The 18,783-nt window shown below is 45.2% G+C and overlaps 1 pseudogene; it reads right to left on the bottom strand.

Moving 5' to 3' along the window:
• Positions 1-197: 197 nt before the first annotated feature.
• Positions 198-18,266, bottom strand: LOC133913339 (ABC transporter B family member 25-like; annotated as a pseudogene).
• Between the last annotated feature and the right edge of the window lie 517 nt (positions 18,267-18,783).

Here is an 18,783-nt window from a genome sequence, read left to right as displayed (position 1 = left end):
TAATTTAATCTCCGATGATAAGAGCATATATAATCATCTTTACTAACCATCCACTCAAATATTTATTGTGCTTACTTGGTTTGCAAACAAACCCTAAAGATAAAACAAGAGAACGGAATAGATCGCATCATGCAAATATTGACCATTGCTACTGGATTCTGCTACTTCTATTTCGGTTGTCGCGCCGATGCTGCTGGTCAGCTGGTGGCTTCGAACTTCGGCCCTTGCAGCTGCCTCTTCACCAAGGCCGTACATAGATGCCGTCGCGGCTGAGGAGCTCATCGTGTGTGCCGCTCTCCACGATCTGGCCGTCGGAAACCACGGCGACAGTGTCAGTGCTCTTGACGGTCGAGAGCCAGTGAGCTATCGCAAGAACAGTCCTCCCTTTCATCAAGGAGTCCATCGCATCCTGTGGCATGTAGAGGAAGAACCATTTACATTCCAGCTCTCCAAGCAAGAAGCACATATTACATTTTACTAGATACCAGAGGCATTGCAGTAAGAGAACTGTTTGTTTCTGGCTGGCATCAATTCAGGAGATGAGAGTTAGTGGTACCTGGACAAGATATTCGCTTTCGGCATCCAGGGCACTGGTAGCTTCATCCAGGAGAAGCACTCGCGGATTCATAAGCAAAGCTCTTGCGATGGCAATCCTCTGCTTCTGCCCACCTGATAACCTGATCCCTCGCTCTCCAACAACAGTCTTGTACTGGTCTGGAAAGCTACATATGAAGTTGTGCGCATTCGCCATTTTCTGCATCCGGAAGTTAGTTTATAAGGATGTGCAATCCTGCAGTCTTGCATTAGAGTTTCCAAATGCAGATACTTACAGCTGTGCTCTCAACGTCAGCAGAGCTAGCTTTGCCCTCTATTCCATAAGCAATATTCTCTTCGATGGAGCAGTTAAAGAGCGTAGGCTCCTGACTAACTATGCTTAGCTGAAATCAGTTGGGCAACGTTGGGAAAAATAAGGACTTTCTGAACTCAGTGAATATTCGTATTAATCACGTGCTCTAGTTTTTTTTTTTTAAGGGCAACAATCAAGCTGTTTGGTGAGAAGGACATCAGCGAAGCTCTAGCCTGATCAAAGGCAAAGCTAGATTATTTGCTACAGTAAATTGTACCATAAATAAAAGCAGTATACTGTTCATTCGGTATGCGCGTCACCAAAGGCTTAGGCTGTGGCTCGACGCCATCGACGAGAGCTTCGGACAACCATTCGCCTTCCAACACGTGGTGACGGGAATTGGCAACAAACTGTTTTCTTACAGGAACAAAAAGGTAGCTATCAAAGAGTGTTTGGTAACTGAAACGATGAGATATTTCATGTCCAACGACGAAAGAATTATCTGGCAGGCTTTCAAAGTGCTCAATCAAGCGATCCATTCGACGATTGGTGGTGGATGAGGAAGGCATGCGTACGTGATGAGTGTAGAGGGAGACCGAAGGAGAGAAAGCTGAACGGCTTAAGCGAGCTTAAATCGAGCGGCAACACGAGGACATCACGTGCTAATGTACTCACCCTGGATAGGCGCGTATACATCCTTGTAGGTTGTAGCCTTGAGATTGGCTTCCTCAACGCCTCAATAAGTACCTGTTTATTTCAGCTAGAAATGGTAGATTGTGTTTTTACGATCTCTAACTAAAACACATTTCATTTATATACTGTAGCAATCTGAATTGTTGGATGGTAACAATACAGTAATCTATCTTCCCTCCGATTATAACCGATTGTATCAAAAGACCAAAATGCCCATCCAACTTCCAAGTTAATTACCTGCTCTGCCACTCCCCCCTACCCGGAGTCTGGCAACAGAACAGAAATTGGCCCGGAGTGGTGGCCATTCCCAGCGCAGCGACCTGTCCTGACGCCGCAGCGTCTCATCCTGTCGCGGTACCCCGCCTCAGCTCGGCAGCAGTTCCCGGCCTGGCGCGACGGGCAGGGTGTACCGTACACCACGGCCAGCCACCGTGGGTGGGGTCGACGGAGCACGATGCCTTAGTGGAGGAAGAAAACGGTGCAGATCAAGCTCACCCCCGGAGTCGAGGAAGACAACCTGTTGAGAGAATTTTTTATTTCAAAATAAATTATTACAAAAGAATAAACATGTCATTCAAAACAGTTGAGAACATTACAAACTATTGACATCTAAAAGTAACAATCCACCCATCACGAAATCCAAATTACCAAACAGTTACTAATTTTTACAATCTAATTTTGTATAATTCATAATCTAAAAATTATTTTTTATAATCTCTAGCTAAAATAAACATGATATACCATAGGCAGAGAGCCCATCAACAATAACTACATCAACGGCAAAACGGTCATCGGAGGCACATAACTGAGGTGATCTAGCGGAGGTGTGAGGACACTGGCCGTAGGAGCACTCACCCCAGATGAGCGTGAACGTGCCTTTCAACGTTGGCTTCCTCGACACCGTGATGGCACGACTGAAAGCTCATCTACAACACCTACATCTATGACAAGGACGCCATGGCGTGCGAAGCGAGCATAGCTCTGCTGGCTTGGCCTCTCGTCGTGGAGCCAACCCGCTCGAGATCGATTTTGTGGTATCGCACCTCATTATAAGATTTAAAGATACAGGAGCGGATCCACAGGATAGTCCTAGTAAGGCCATCTCCAGTAGCTACCTCAAATTTTTCATCCTCAAAAACACCATTACAGCATACCCTATCACTATTACAGCATCCCTCAACCTCTCTATCTCCAGCAGTTACTCTATATCTCATCCACTATCTTCTTTCCCCTATATTAAATTGATTTTTTCCCAACCTCCATAACCGACGCAGGAGCAAAGGTTTTTCGTATGATCCCGTTGCAACGACTATCGAAAAATACGTTGCAAATAAGTGTGTCGCAATTAATTTTCTTAGAAATTTTATTTGCGGACGATATTGTTGCATTAAATATTTGAGTGATTATTTTGGTCTGTGCACCTGCAAGTACGCACTCGAAAATTGAGGTTTGCAACGTACCCAAGGATCAAATGGGTGCCATGCAATGTAGCGTGTACATTAGAAGGCCCGAATCCCCTCTGCGGGTGATTGACGAGGTCTTGTTTGGAGTGGAAGGAACTGTGCACCATGATGTGGAACAAGGCCGAGAGGCTTGCTGGCGAAGCCTCACGAGGACTGGCTTCCAGGGGAAGGAACGGCGTTAGCTTCCGTCACAAGGCTCATGATATCCCTATATATATGAGGCTGCGTTACTCATAATTTCCAAGCCATCAAAAATTGGATCGTCGCGAAGCCTGGAAGGAGACTGTGAAGGAGTTGTGTTTTGGCAATGACTCTTCCGATGAGGAAGATAATTTGTTCCTAGCCACTGTGAGCGCCTTGCATCAGTCGGAGGCATCACAGCGGGGACCGTTGGGTGGTTCATTGCCGGGCCGTCGGCGTATCAAGCGGAACCGGCTGGAGGGCCATCATAGGTTGTTTAATGACTACTTCGCCGATCACCCGGTGTACCCAGATTACATCTTCCGTCGCAGGTAATTTTACGAAAATGAACTATCTTATCGCAGTTTTATGATGAAACGGCTTATGCTCGTCGGTCCTGCAGGTTTAGGATGAAACGTGACCTGTACCTCAAGATTGTATAGGCAGTTGCGGACCATGACCCGTGGTTCCAACAGAGGAGGAATGCTGCTGGAGAGCTCGGCCTGTCGGTGTTGCAAAAAGTCACTGCGGCGTTTCGTATGCTCGCGTACTATGCTCCTGCCGATTCTCTCGATGAGTGCCTCCGCCTAGGGGAGTCCACTATCATTGAGAGTATGAGGCAGTTTGTACGAGCCGTGGTCGGGGTATTCGGGGACGAGTACCTCTGTGCTCCAAACGAGGAGGACATTGCGGGCTTGATTACTATGAACGAGCGAAGAGGGTTCCCCGGGATGCTCGAAAGCATCGACTGTATGCATTGGAGGTGGAAGAACTGTCCGACAGCGTGGTCTGGTTCGCTAAACGACATCAACGTTCTTCACCGCTCCCATCTCCTCGACAATCTTGCCGCTGGCGTGGCCCCCCAGGTCCAATATTCCATTAACGGACATGCGTACACCATGGGGTACTACCTTGCAGATAGTATCTATCCGGAATGGGCCACCTTCGTGAAGCCTATTCCTTGTCCAGTTGGGAGGAAGCGGCAGCACTTCGTCGTTCAGCAGGCGGCGTTACGGAAGGATGTCGAACGTGCCTTCGGGGTCCTCCAAGCCAGGTTTCCCATAGTGAGGGGGACTACGAGGATATGGGACGAGGAAACACTGCACAATATCATGACCGCCTGTATTATCATACACAACATGATAATCGAAGATGAGAGACCCGATGGGGACGTCGAACACGTGTACGACGGTTCAGGTGTTCCTGTTGAGGCATCACGCAACCTAACACCCACACTAGAAGCATTTGCACACCGGTATGGGATGATAACTAGCAGGCATGGGCATCACCAACTCCGTGACGATCTTGTCGAGCATCTGTGGCAGTTCCACGGAGTAGAGTAGTGCGTATTATGTTCAATAATTTGTAAGCTGTACTTTGGCAGTACGTATTATGTTTAATAAATTGTCCCGTTTCCTTAGTAAACATACACACGTGTTCGACGTTTGTGTACAATTTCGTTGGAGAAGCGTTGCACATTCAGACATGTTCTGATAACCGATAATAATTCTAGCACATAATGGACAGTGTCCTGCAATTGTCGCACGTCAAACAACATCATGACAGGAGCAAGCGGGCAGCAGCAAGCGGGCAGCAGCACAGCACACCCAGGAGGCACATGAAACCTCATCAATACTCCGCAAACATCATCTTCAGGAGACCAGCCATTAAGGAGTCCAAGAAAAATGCAAGACGTAGATCACATCGCAATACCAGTACCATGTCCGAACATAAACAGGACAAGCTGACAGGCAAACATCCAGACTCAACGAAAACTGTTATGCTAGTCAACGAAAACTATTATGGTACACAACGAAAAACTGGACCACGATGTCGGCATGACATAAAAACCCGCAATCAGGTTCACAATTACGAAGATGGGCCTCCGGTGACGCGCCTAGCGGCAATGATGCTCTGCCTGAGGCTCTTGTAGTAGGCCTGCTGGTCCTCGTCCATTTGAGAAAGGTCCATGCTCATTATGTTCCTCTCCTCCTTCTCCTTTTCCATTTGCATACGCTCTGCCTCGAGCCTTAACCTCTGCTGCTCCTTTTCCAGTTCCATTTTCATTCTTTCTTCCTCGAGCCGTAGCCTTTGCCGCTCCACATCCATCAACTCAGCAAACCTCTCAGCTCTTTCCTTTTCAATCTTGTCTTTCATTGCCAACTGCCGGTCGAACAAGTCTGTCATGGGTGCAGAAGCCGAACTAGACGACGATGTACCTCGGGCTTCCTTGGACCGAGTGCGACCAGGAGGACGTTTGCCACGTTCACCGGCGTTGGATGTGGTTGCATCAACATCCTCTGCTCCGTTCAAGCCGCCAGACGAGGCTACATTGGGGGTTGAGGAGGGGCTTGCCGCGGTGGATGTCTTCTGCCTTTTGCGGGAGGTTTCTACTTGCCACTTGGGATGATCCCTCAACTCCCTCCAACATGGCAGCATGGTGAACTCGTGCTCAGCGGCTTGAAACATCTTGCATGCCTCCACCACCTCCAATGTGCAAAAAACATGGTTCATCAGCAGATTATAGTGGCATAGATATTGCATATGAGCAATGTCAGAAACGATGCAAGTGTAGTCAACTGTGAAATAATATCAAAATGATGCTGTACAAAGTGGATGAATCAGTACTGTGCTAGGTAGACATTGCTGAAGTGCAAATTTTTTTTGTGAACTATTGACGTACCATCTCGGCCTCGGTTGTTCCACTCCTCCTATTGCGCTGCGCCCTAGCATAGTGGCCGCAGAACTTCTGCACCATACCGTTGATGAAAGTCCATCTCCCCTGCAGCGACTTCCTATTGCGAGTGGAGGTGAATATTTTGTTATCATGGTAGAAAGTCTCCACCCGCTGCCAGAAAGCACCCAAACTTTGGTTGCTCCCGACCATGGGATCCATGCTCACTTGCAACCATGCTCCCACCAGTAGTAGGTCCTCTTCAACCTTGTAACTAGATCCACGGCCACCCCCAGGTGCGACATCTCCCAGAGCCTCCACACACTGGACATCTGCCGAAGGGATCTGGCTCCCGAATATGCTGTCTTGGGTTAGCGGCGTAACATCGGCCCAATTCATTTCCTCGCTGTCGCCACGAAGGAACCCGGCATACTCCATAGATTCCCTGAACACAACAACAAAAGCAAATGGACAAACTTTCCATGGACATGAGTATGCTTATACTGATTCTGAAATATACTTTGAAAAATAACATAGGTACGCGACCATCACATAAAAACCTGCCATAAGCAGTTCATGCACAAATTGTTACGTCTTAGGCAATATGACATACATAACAGCTTACTAGTGCAACACAGATATTACGGCACAATCCACACAGCTAAGTTTACACCCTGCCCAACTACATGCTCCCAGAACGATCGGATTCGTAGGGCAGGCTATCCTCCGAACAAAGTAACTCATCAGGGCTCCAGTCAACGGGAACCAAGTCATCATCGGCGACGGGCAACGATCCCGAACCTTCCTCTGCCTCGTCTACGCTCCCATTGTCGTCCTGACCAACACGGTTCATAGCATCTTCCACTTCGAAACCAAGTTGTTCAAGGTCTGCCGCAATGGTCTCGACCTGAAGAAGTGCCATGTTCAGGTCCACGGCAGCTGGGGTGTTCTCCGGACTCAGGTTATCACTGAGCGGAGTCCATCTACAAGCAAGGGAGCGGGAACACAAAAGCGACAAACTAAATTGGACCTCAAAGTGATCACTTCAATGAAATTTCATGCACGATACATACGTACACAGTACTTCCCTCTAGTATATGGCCCATTATCACTACTGTGCCCCCTTATTTGACATGAAGATTCTACAACAAACCTTACAGGCCTCCACTCTAATATGACCCCTAATGTCACATTATCCGTATAATAACTCAACCTTCATTTGAATCACTACTCCATACAGATTTCAAAACCTTCACCTCAAAACAAACACATACCAATCATATCAGTGCCTAGCACTTGCACTAAAACTACATTTATCATTTGCAGTTTTGTTCATCATTGGCACATAAAACATTTCTGAACTCACTATGATCAATTACATATATATCACATGACTAAATTTCCAGCAGCCTTAACCAAGTTGTTCCCTGCCCCCATTGTGTTATCAACATCCCAGCATTCCATTAAAAGTAAGGACATTTCGTTGAAAGGTACCATGTGTACAGCCATCAGAACAAAAAAAATGTAAGCAAGGTAATGAGTCATGTCCTGTTAAACCAGGTTTGTACTGAAGGAAATTATGCATAGTATGAGTACTACAACTACCAGACCAGGTTTTCATGTATTTCAATTTTAAAGGTACAGGACCTGATAGGAAGAAATACGAGGAGCGGATAAACCAGAGAACTACCCTCTATTCCTTGGTAATCCAGCTGATTGCCAAACCATTTCACACTTTAGTATAAATGCTAATCCTTCGAATATTGTAGGGTAAGCTGATCTAGGTGCGTTGTTGCATACATCTTCATCCTGACTGGACTTACCTATGAAGGTTACTCTTAACATTGTACTACCTAATTTGATCTTAACCTGCATACAACTTCATCCTGACTGGACTTACCTATGAAGGTTACTCTTAACATTGTACTATTATAGGGCATCACAGGTCTAGGCTCCTACATTGTACTACCATATTTGATCTTAACCTGCATTTTGTATTGATCAAGGTTCAGAGCAACAAACATCCTATCACAGGCCATTACGAAGCCACAGAACATCACACTATTTGAACCTAAATCCTTCTAATCTGAAAGGGAACTCCATTTTACCTCACGCAGTAATCAAATTGACCTCATTCGCATGTCACATAAATGGTACAAACAGATGTTCGTTCATTAACCTACAATCCGACCATTTTGCTGCACAAATGACTGCAAGTACGCATCATTGCCTGCCAGATCCGAATGCTATGTGTGCCACACCCGCAGATCCGTGATGAAAACCAAAATCGATGTCACAATCACACCCAAAACACTGCAAATCGCATCATACTCTGGCCGAACCTTCCCTACACCACCTACATCGATCAATCCCCATCAGTGGCGATGCCAACCCCCTGCACCACCACCCATCCTCGCCGCGTATCCATGAATCGAGGAGCGGAGGACTTACCACAGCCTTCGGGTCGACCTCCGTGTTCCTTGGGCGCCGGCGGCCGAGCTAACTGAGGGTGGGGAACCCGCCGGATCCGTGTCGTCTTCCGCCTCGCCGGAGGCACGTCGCTTGCGCTGGCCCCCCGACGTCCCCACCTCGCCGCCGCACCCTCTCGCCACCTCCACTTCCGAGTCTCCGCGGGACCAACGGCCTCGACTGGATTCCCCTCGCGCATAGGGTTGCGGCGCCCGCATTGCCCCGCAAATTTGCTGACGGGACTGCCCTCCCCGCTTCCCTGTGCCACCCGATACGGTAGCCGCTGGAGAGCGTTGCGGCCGGCTTCGGGGCAAATATCAAGCGCTACAGTGTTTTACGGTTCGGATAAAGACTCCGCTGGAGTTGGTCTAAGCCTAGGACTACTCTAGTTCAATCCAAAGTTTGATTAGTAATTAGTCCGGTTGTAAAAAAAAAACCTCACTCACGTGCTCGCACTAATCGCCGCCCCAGTAAGCATCGCCGCCCCAGGAAGCGCAGGTGGTGGCGCTACCGCGCTGGAGCTCGAGGCGCCATTCAAGGGCGGCGCGTCGGGCTGCACATGGCGTTCAAGGCGCCGAGCAAGAGCGGCGCAAGGGCATCCCGTGGACCGAGGAAGAGCACAGGTTCGCAAATCTCCTCGAGCTCTTGGCTCCAAAGCCTGCATTTTTCACATCATGTTCGTAAATCTCCGGCGAGGCAGGACCACCCCAAGGCGATCGCTGCGCTGCAGAAGCTTGACATGACGTACATCATCGTGCTCCCGCTCGTGTTCCAGACGACGGAGGAGTAGCTAAACAGCACCTTGGGGCTTCACCCAATCCAGGTGCGCGCTGTAGGTCGCGCTCCCGGACCTCGACGGCGGGATGGAGCCGATCGTGTTTGCTGGCCGGGACCCGAGGACAGGCAAACCGCTACTCTATTCCTCTTGGTCTGATTTGTTTGCAGGATAGCAGTTGATAGCTTTTTCAATTCTGGCACATACATGTACGTGAAGGCTTGAAGTTGAGTTGAAAATATTTTTGCTTGTGTCTGATGCAGGGAAATCACATGCATTGCACAAGAGGGTGGAGCAGCTCTGCACTAGAGCAATCAGATTGGTAGAACTGAAGAGGAAAACCAAGGTACGTTGTTCCACACAGTTACTGTATATTATTAGTATGTAGTACTGCACAAATTGTAAATTTTACTAGAGATCATAGGCAAATAAATGTTACAACCGATAATTCTTCTCTTCTTGGAGTACATTTGGGGTAAAAAAACATCTCGATTGCATGTTGATTAATAATATTTAGTACTGCACGCATTGCAAATTCTGATATAGAGATAAAGGCCATATGTAAATATTACAACAGATAATTCTGACCTTCTTTGAGTACATTTGGGATAAAAAAAACATCTCGATTACATGTTAATTAACATACTGGCTCAACTACTGAACTCCTCATTCAATTGATTAATTAGCTCTTGCATTTTGCGCCCTGTATTGCCTGAAAAAATCTTATACATAAAAATGTCACAAGCCTGCTTAAATAACTGACGAAAATCCTGATGAATACCCGTGTAATACATGTCATCTCATGACTGAAGATTGTCAAATGATAACAGATGGTAAACTTTAGCCGCCAACTGACTGAAGTTCTAATCCTTCAGACAAAGGAATAGATAATGTAAGGACAGATTTCAAATCTTTGGGTGCATAATCCTTAATTTCGAATGATGTGACCAGTATTGCACTTTCACGAAAAATAATACTCATGGGGTGAAAATCCTGATACTTATTTATTAATTGAGATAATTCATATAACCTTATGTTATGTTTGGACTATTTATATTGCGGTTTTACAAATTTGGGATTTATTGTTGAATTTACGATATTATACCGAATTATCGAATTTGTATTGTCTTTTGTTAAATTTTATACTCTTTTACCGAATTTATGATCTTAAAAATTTGAATACCTACCCTACCAAAAATTTCTGAATCCGCCACTGCAAAGAAAGCCCCGAGGAGGGTACCAGTGTTAAAAAAAAAAAGGACGCCATGGCGAGTTGTAGTGATGAACCCACCAGCCGCAGTCATCTACAACGGCGCATGGCAAGCCGACGGCTTATAACATAAGCTTCCTAATGGCAAGAAAGGATCATTTGACTCCTCCATCGCTAATATAATCTCCAACAATAAGATGATGCATTTTCTTCTATCTTGCAGGCTTACAGATCTGGAGACTTTGGCGGCAAAGTCTCAAAATGTATGGTATAAGGTGCGGTTATCCTAAACATTCACATAGAGCCTCGAATCCATTCAAACTCAAGATTATATTACATTTTTGGATGGAGTACCAATGTACCATGCAAATGCATATTGAACTCTTTAATTTTGGTGAGTTAGAAACTCAAATATATGGTACCAACATATTGTGTACGTAGAGGATATTTGCGCAGTCTTTTATATAAGTGTGTACCAGTTCAACTATTCATAGTTCCGACTTCTGTGTGGATCCTAACTGCACATGATTCGTATGCATAATCAAAATGCTGAGAACTCACTATGATTGGAAATAGATGATAAACACCAGATGACAAGCGACCACCATCATGTGTATATTCATAATAAATCCTCTTATCAGTATATTAAGCCAGTCCTTAACTGTTTAATCCCAGTGGAAAAGTCTGCTTACTGTTTATTCTTCATCTCCTTGACAGGTTCTTATGACGAGGGAAGTGATGAGCATAGTTATTGATGTTATTTTGGGCAAAATTATCTTGAATAGTACAACTATAGTCTAGCCAATTTGCACGGGCTACCTTGCTAGTATGTATGAAATATTGGTTGTTAAAAGAACCCATGTGATAATTAAACGAAATTAACTGAAAATAGAAAAGTTCTCTTAACCTCACAGTTCAAGCTACACAGAGTTAAGATGGGTAGGACGCTTGTTTTTAACGCTCAACATTGTATCGTACGGACTACGGAAAATTAAGTGCCCATTACATGTTAAATTTCCAACAGTTACTAGCAATTCTAGTTCGAATTACTAACCAAAATCTAGTTTCATATTCCCAGATTCACTAGATTATTCTTAGGGTTACTCAAACTTGTACGTTCAAACTTCATACCAGTGTTTTTCCAAATTATCTCTGAAAGTTAGCATAACATAATCCTTTCCACAATAAACTTGAAATCAGTCCCACAATATGATATATAGATGCATAACATACCTTCTTGTGAAGATATTGATATGAAATTTCTACCAATGGTACTCCATTAAGCAAGATCCTTCCTTTTAGAGGGTCATAAAAGCGTTCAATCAAATTTGCTATCGTGGTCTGCAAAAATTGATGTTATAACTGAGGTTGCAGTTGGAAAACACTTTCTACTGTAAGACAAAGCGTGTCTTGTACTTAGCATATGGGCAAAAAAATTCTTACCTTGCCACCACCGCTTGGCCCAACGAGCGCGTCCTTTGAACCTGGTGCTAAATTCAATGTTATTCCCTGAAATATTAGTTAGACATAAGATTAACTACGATGCACACCATGCAAGTATTAGATGAAACGTGTACTGCATTCCATCCACTTGAGTCTTGATAAAGCTCGTAAATGACTGTTTATTCTACCCTGTTATATGTAGTCCTTATTTTACAGGTTATAGCCTCTAATTATGACACAAACTGGTCACTAGCACAGCAAAGTTCATTCAAGCTACACAAGTGTATTATCCATAATCACTGTCAGCTTCACATTGGATGTTATTATCCATAATTATACATCATTATGAGCTTATTTTCTCTATAATTAATAACTTGAGCTACAATTAATGATGAACTTCCTGTATATCATTCTAAATCGCATGTATACCAATCAAAGGTGTTGACTTAAAAAAAAGTCAGACTTTTTGGTAATGTTGTAATGTGTAATCATGTATGTCATTGTATCGGTGTATCCTTTTTGTTTTTTAGCGAAAACGGCTGGAGCTCTGCCTAATGCATTAAAGTAGAGAGACTTATATAAGAGTAAGAAACAGGTTGGCAATCGTCGGCACCACCTGGGCTCATTAAAAGAGCAATCACCGACGCATCTGGGATCACATAGAAACGAAGAACAAAACAAAAGGAGAGAAACTACAGACTCACCTGGTTAATGAGTCTCTAATGATCCTGCTGCGGAAGAAGAAGGAGGCGCAGGAGATCAAGGACTTCCGCCCTATCAGCTTAACTCACAGTGTTTGCAAGCTGCTCTCCAAATGCTTGCCATCGTCTTGCTCCATTTATGCACCAACTTGTACAACCGAACCAATCTGCCTTCATCAAAGGTTGACATATTCACGACAACTTCTGAATGTTCCAGTTGGGGGCGAGACTCCTGCACCAAAGAAAGAGACCGAGCGTCCTGTTAAATGTGGACATTGCACGGGCTTTTGACTCTGTCTCCTAGGTTTTCCTCATTGATATGCTTCGTCACCTCGGCTTCTCGTGTCGGTGGATCAGCTGGATCGCTATTCTGTTGTCCACCGTAAGCACAAAGATCCTTCTTAATGGATGTGCTGGTCGCCGAATTTTCCATGGTCGCGGTCTTCGCCAAGGGGATCCACTGTGGCCATTGTTGTTTGTACTTGGGATGGAAGCTTTGAACGCCTTGTTCTTGTGTGCGGATAGGCTTCGGTTGTTCTGGGACCTCAGTGTGGCTAGGTTCAAACAGAGAGCTTCACTCTTTACCGATGACCTGGTCATTTTTATCTCACCATGTCAACAGGATGATGTGCTGGCTAAGGCGATCCTCGATGCATTTGCCGCTGCATCCGGCCTACATACTAATGTAAACAAGTGTCAGTTCTCTTCGATTCGTTGCGAGGGGGATGACTTGATAGCCATGCAACAATTCTTTCCCTGTCTGGAGGTCGCCTTTCCTGTCAAATACCTTGGGGTTCCATTATCTCTGAAGAAACTCCGGAAGTCTGATGTTTGTCCGCTCGTGGATGCGGTTGTTGAGAGGCTTCCGATGTGGAAGGCAGGCCTGCTCACCACCGCCGGTCGCACTGTCCTTACCAAGGTGACCCTATCGGTGATCCCAATCTACATGTCCATTGTAACCTGCCTGCCACCTTGGGCACTAGAGGCCATCGATAAGCTTCGCCGTGCGTTTCTTTGGGGTGGCACGGACATGGTGTCTGGTGGTCATTGCTTGGTGGCTTGGCCGCTCGTCTGTCGACCTCTCACCATGGGCGGTTTAGGCATTCTCAATCTCTCATACTTTGGTTTTGCCCTACGCCTGCGTTGGGAGTAGCTCAGTCGGGTCGATGACTCAAGAACCTGGACTTCCTTGCCATCATCTTCTGAGTCCATCATCCACTCCATTTTCCAAGCTTCCTTCAGGGTGGTCGGTAATGGCGCCAAGACCTTGTTCTGAACTGGCAATTGGTTGGCCGACCATTCGATTCAACAGATGGCACCAAATCTCTTCCAGGCGGTCGGCAAACGCATCTCACGTTCAAGAACGGTCTAGCACGCCCTGTGTAACTGTCGGTGGGTGCGCGACATCACGGGTTCCCTCACCGTTGCGGTCATGATTAATTACCTTCGCGTCTGGGATGCCATGGAGCAGGTTGCTCTATCATAGGACCCGGACAAGTTCATTTGGAGATGGTCAGGAAACCAACAATACTCCGCTTCATCGGCATACATGGCATTCTTCCATGGACAAACGGAGCTCCCTGGAGTGAGATAGCTCTGGAAGACTAAGGCACCGGCAAAGTGCAAGTTCTTCTTTTGGTTGGCGTTCTATGATCGTTGCTGGACGAATGACCGGCTTCAAAGGCACAATTTGAGAAATGATGGTCTGTGCTCCCTCTATGCCCAAGCTCCGGAAAGTATCCACCACTTGCTCCTTGGTTGTGCCTATAGCCGAGAGGTTTGGTTCCATCTTCTAAGACCGGCAGGTCTCGATCGCCTAATTCCACGGGCGGACATGGAACTTGTAGACTGGTGGCTTCCATCACGTAAGCAGCTCCCAAAGGATCTTAGGTGCGGCTTCGATTCCCTTGTTGTGTTGGGTTGCTAGTTCATTTGGAGGGAGAGGAATGAACGAGTCTTTAATCGTACTTCTACCTTGGCAGGTGCTCTCAGCACGAGAATTATGGATGAATGACGCTGCTGTATTCAGTCCGGCAACAGTCGGATTCTATTGCTTCTCCAGCCTCCTTAGGCCGGTTGTTGATCTCAACTCTTCTAGCTAGCTTCGGGTTGCGTCTTGTAGTGACCGTGTAATCCTTTCATTTTGTACTCAACGTTCCTCCTCGCCTAGGTGCGGTGGAACGCGCGGTGGAACGGTCGCTTGTGCTTCTTCCTCTTAATGAAAAAACGTGCTCAGGCGCGTTCTCGAAAAAAGAAATTATGGATAAAAAGTGCAGCCTAAGCTAGGAAAGCTCTGTCCCTCCACTGGATATCTTCTTTTATTTGGTCACTGTATCTTGAAGATGTTATTGTTATGAGAGTTTCCAACATTGCAGATACAACTGACAATGCACTGAAAGGGATTGTTATTTCTTTTCGGACAAGAGGGCACTAATCCTGGAAGAGCCAACAAGAATATGAATGATAACTGATGCAAGTTTGGCTACTAGTTTCTCTTTGCATACGCACACTGCGTATGACAAATCTGGTAAATGATCATGTCAGTTGCAAAGTATTCCTGGAAGTACCTTCAGAATCATATGAGAAGGGCGAGAAGGATATGCAAACCAGACATCATCAAGCTCAACTTCCCCATCTTTTTCACTAAATTGAAAAGGAAATGTCAATAATAAAAGGCACTGCATACTGCTATTGAATAAGAAGAACCACTCGAGAGATCTGATAGACAAAGAAACTAACTTTATGGGACATTTGTCCCCAGAGTTTGTCATTGAGGTAACACAGTCCAGAAGTTGAAAAACTCTACAGCTCGCACCAGACACTTTCATTACAGTTGTGTATAGTCCTGACAAGGCGGAGACCGACGAACCAACTGTATATACACAAGAGATGAATTGTTCATAAATATCAATAAACCACAACTGGTACAGTTAAAACCAAATGTACCCCCTGTGTACATAACGATTATTTTTTAAATTTACAGCGATAAAATCTGGCAGGATACTGGGTTCAGTAATACTGTTTTTTAGGGGAAGATTCAGTAATACTGTTAATGCTGAACAGTACCTGTAAGGCTGTCCAAGATGAATGACGTGAGAGAACCAGTTGTCATGTAACCATTGATGGTTAAGTTGGCTCCGTAAATAACAACAATAACCACGGACAGGGTTGATGCTGCATTAAGCCCTCCAGAAAACATGCCAACAACTTTCTACAAAAAAAAAAAAGTTGCATTGAATCAGATAGTTATTTATGCAATGTGGTGTACTTCTACATAAATAGTATGGCACTCACAGCTTGCCTGAGACTAAGTTTTAGCGTCTCCTCTACTTTTTCACCTTAGCGTAAAATCTCATGAGGTTCCTGACCAAAGGATCTTACTGTGCGAATGGCACCAAATGATTCCTGAATGGTAGTAGATAGACTTATCAAGGCACAAATACAAAGAATCAACGATTCTGCTATATGCTTGCGATCAGAAGTAAAGACACTGATTTGGTTGTTTTTGGCAACAGTACCCAAAGAAAGGATTCGAGAAAACCTCCTCACATGGTGACTAAGAAATCACATGCCATAAGATGCTTTGGTATACAAACCTCAGCTATGGATGAAGCTACAGCAGCAGCAGCTTGTGTTTGATCTGAAAGCTCACGAAGAAAACGTCCAAAACTCTGCACAGCAACTGATATAACCGAGACAATTACAAGCGCCAGCACGGTGCAGAGAGTAATCAATGAGATTTACTTGAACATATACAGTGGGTGTACACTAAGATGCCGCCGCAGAAATGTTGATGATTTGACGGTAGCACATGCCTAGTTATGTTCCTTTCTGAAGTTCAGCTAAACATATGAAGCCTTTGTGCATAATAAGCCTCCCAAACCAAAATAAAATGCCAAAGGAGTTCTATATAATAGAGTACAAACATACGGCATTAGTACTTACATGTTAACTCCCATGAAGTTGAAAACATAAAACCAAGACCAATAGCTGTAGTAGTGATATTGCACAGTGCCTCTGATAAGTTGGTTGTAGCAGCATTCTTTATTATTTGTGTATCTTCAAAAAGCCTGCCTGCTTAAGAGCTCTCCTGTCCCAGTCACATCAAAAAAATGTCATTTCCTGTGGTGGCACAAGATGATAGTAAGAACGCCGCTGTGTACAGAACTATAAGCGCCAAATTTTGGACAGAACAGACTTGCTTGCCTGGTTTATGAGATGACCGAACAAGTCATTCCTAAGTCGAGCGACTACTCTCTCACTAGCAGAATTGAATAACCATGCCCGAAGAGCCATGCAAACTGAACTGAAACAGGGTAAGAGTTGGTTTTTGATGATTCCAGACATCCACCAAAATGACTAACTCGGTCTATTACATAAGCATGATTATTTTCTAAGATGAAAAATTATTGACGAAGATGGTTTAATTAGTGCCAAGTAAGATTGCAGCATAAATCGATCCACTGAACATAAAGTGAACAAGCAGAAGTTTGCAAAGTTGCAGAACAGAGCATCTCTGACGAGTGATGATATTCAAAGGCAAGTTTTTCAAGAAAGAAAGATACCCGATTACAACGATTATCACAATGTACAAAATTGTGCCCTTCACATCTTCCAGTGCTTGAGCCTTATCTTCTGGGCGTCGAACATCTCTCGGGACAATATCGATTATTTTGCCACCATGTTTCGGCTGTAGGACACCACAAGAAAAGCCATCCATTACAACAAGAAAAGTGTTTGACACTGGTGATATTTATGAATGAAAATGACTTGCTCTGAAAAGGGACTGTATTCGACTCATCATTGATCATTAATGCATAAATAACTACAGTTTTCAAAAAGAAAAAAAAAACTCTAGATAGGTACAGAGTTAGTTTTCGAAAAAAGATAGCAACATAGTTAACCTTATTTCATTTCAATCACTGTTTGTGTTGTTAGCTATTGGTGCCTGAAAAATCTTTAAATCAAACACATGCTAATATAAAAAACCTGTGATTAGTGCTCAAGCTTCATCAGAACAATATAGCCCTAATAACGAAATTTATCCTTGCGCCAAGGAAAAAAAGGAAAGATAAATTTAGCAGCAAACTTTTTTTGTTGTAACGAGTGGCGAATACCTGCAACGAGAATGTTACTGAGGGAGGCGACGAGCAGCGCCATGGTGGCAAGGACCAGCTTCCCGGCGTCATGCTTGGTCTGCAACCCGTGGTCACGCGTTCAGCTACTAACATCGCCAGAGGAGCAATAGACTTGGTTAAAAATCGAAGAGAGCAGTGCTCACCAACTTGATGACCCGGCAGAACCCGACGTTCGCTGGCTGAGACGACCCCAATTAGACGGTGCAAAACAGATAGAATTAATCAACAAATCGCTACAGGTCGACTACCGGTGCGTGGGTGGAGAAAGGGAGGGGGGGGGGGGGGATGAATGCAGAGTGGGGTTGGGTGCTGAACCTGGACGTTGCTCCCTCCTCGAGGTCGGAGAGCGCCCTCGACGTCTCCTGCACACGCTGCAAGCACCACCGGAATCAGAAATGAAATTCGAAGGGAGCTGCGACCGCGAGACAGAGAAAGAGATTGCGGTGCCCACCCCGTTGTTGAGGAGGGGGGCGCGGTTGCGCCTGGGAGTCGTCTTGATGCGCAGGTTCTTCCCCATCGCCGCCGAAGCCTCGTCCTTGGGCGGGAGGGAAGCCACTGGCCAGCGCGGGAGGGGAAGGGGACGACGAGACGGAGACGAGAGGACCTGCGTTTGTTGTTGCGTAGCGCCGCGGCGCGAGGCGGTTGCTGATCACATGGCACGGCACGGGAAGCAGGCCGCCGCAGGTACGGCCAAGCCAGGCAGCGGCAGCCAGCCAGCCCGCTTCTCCCTGATTTCGAACTATTAAAGAATTAGTTTTTGTCTCGGTTTTTTGTTAGCTTTTAGTTGACCAAGAAAACGGTAAAAATAATTTGAGTCTCAGAAATAGTCTGAGAGAAACTTTTTTTTTATTTTTATGTGTTAAAAAGCTAAAAATTTATTGTAAAAACTAACAGCTAAAATTTAACTGTCATAGTCACTTTCTCTAACATATTTTTTTTTCAGAGCCTAAGTGTCGACCACTGCATGCACGATACGACGTGTTGACCAAGCAGTCTAAGTACTTGCGCAAAAAGTGTTGCCTGAGAGTAGCCAAAAGTTGTTGATTTTTTGTCTAAGTAAGTCTGAAGGTCTATTTAGTTGAAAAACTGTGTCTGAGAATGTTAATAAGAGCTTGTGCCATCTAATATGGTGCTAATCACCTTCACTAATGCTAGGCTAATCAGCTTGCTTGCACTAGGCATCCAAAAAC

The sequence above is a fragment of the Phragmites australis genome, chromosome 3 (genome assembly GCF_958298935.1).
Source record: "Phragmites australis chromosome 3, lpPhrAust1.1, whole genome shotgun sequence".
In the NCBI taxonomy this organism is placed as follows: Eukaryota; Viridiplantae; Streptophyta; class Magnoliopsida; order Poales; family Poaceae; genus Phragmites; species Phragmites australis.
The sequence above is the reverse complement of the archived record's forward strand: the minus strand, read 5'-3'. Positions and strand labels throughout refer to the sequence as shown.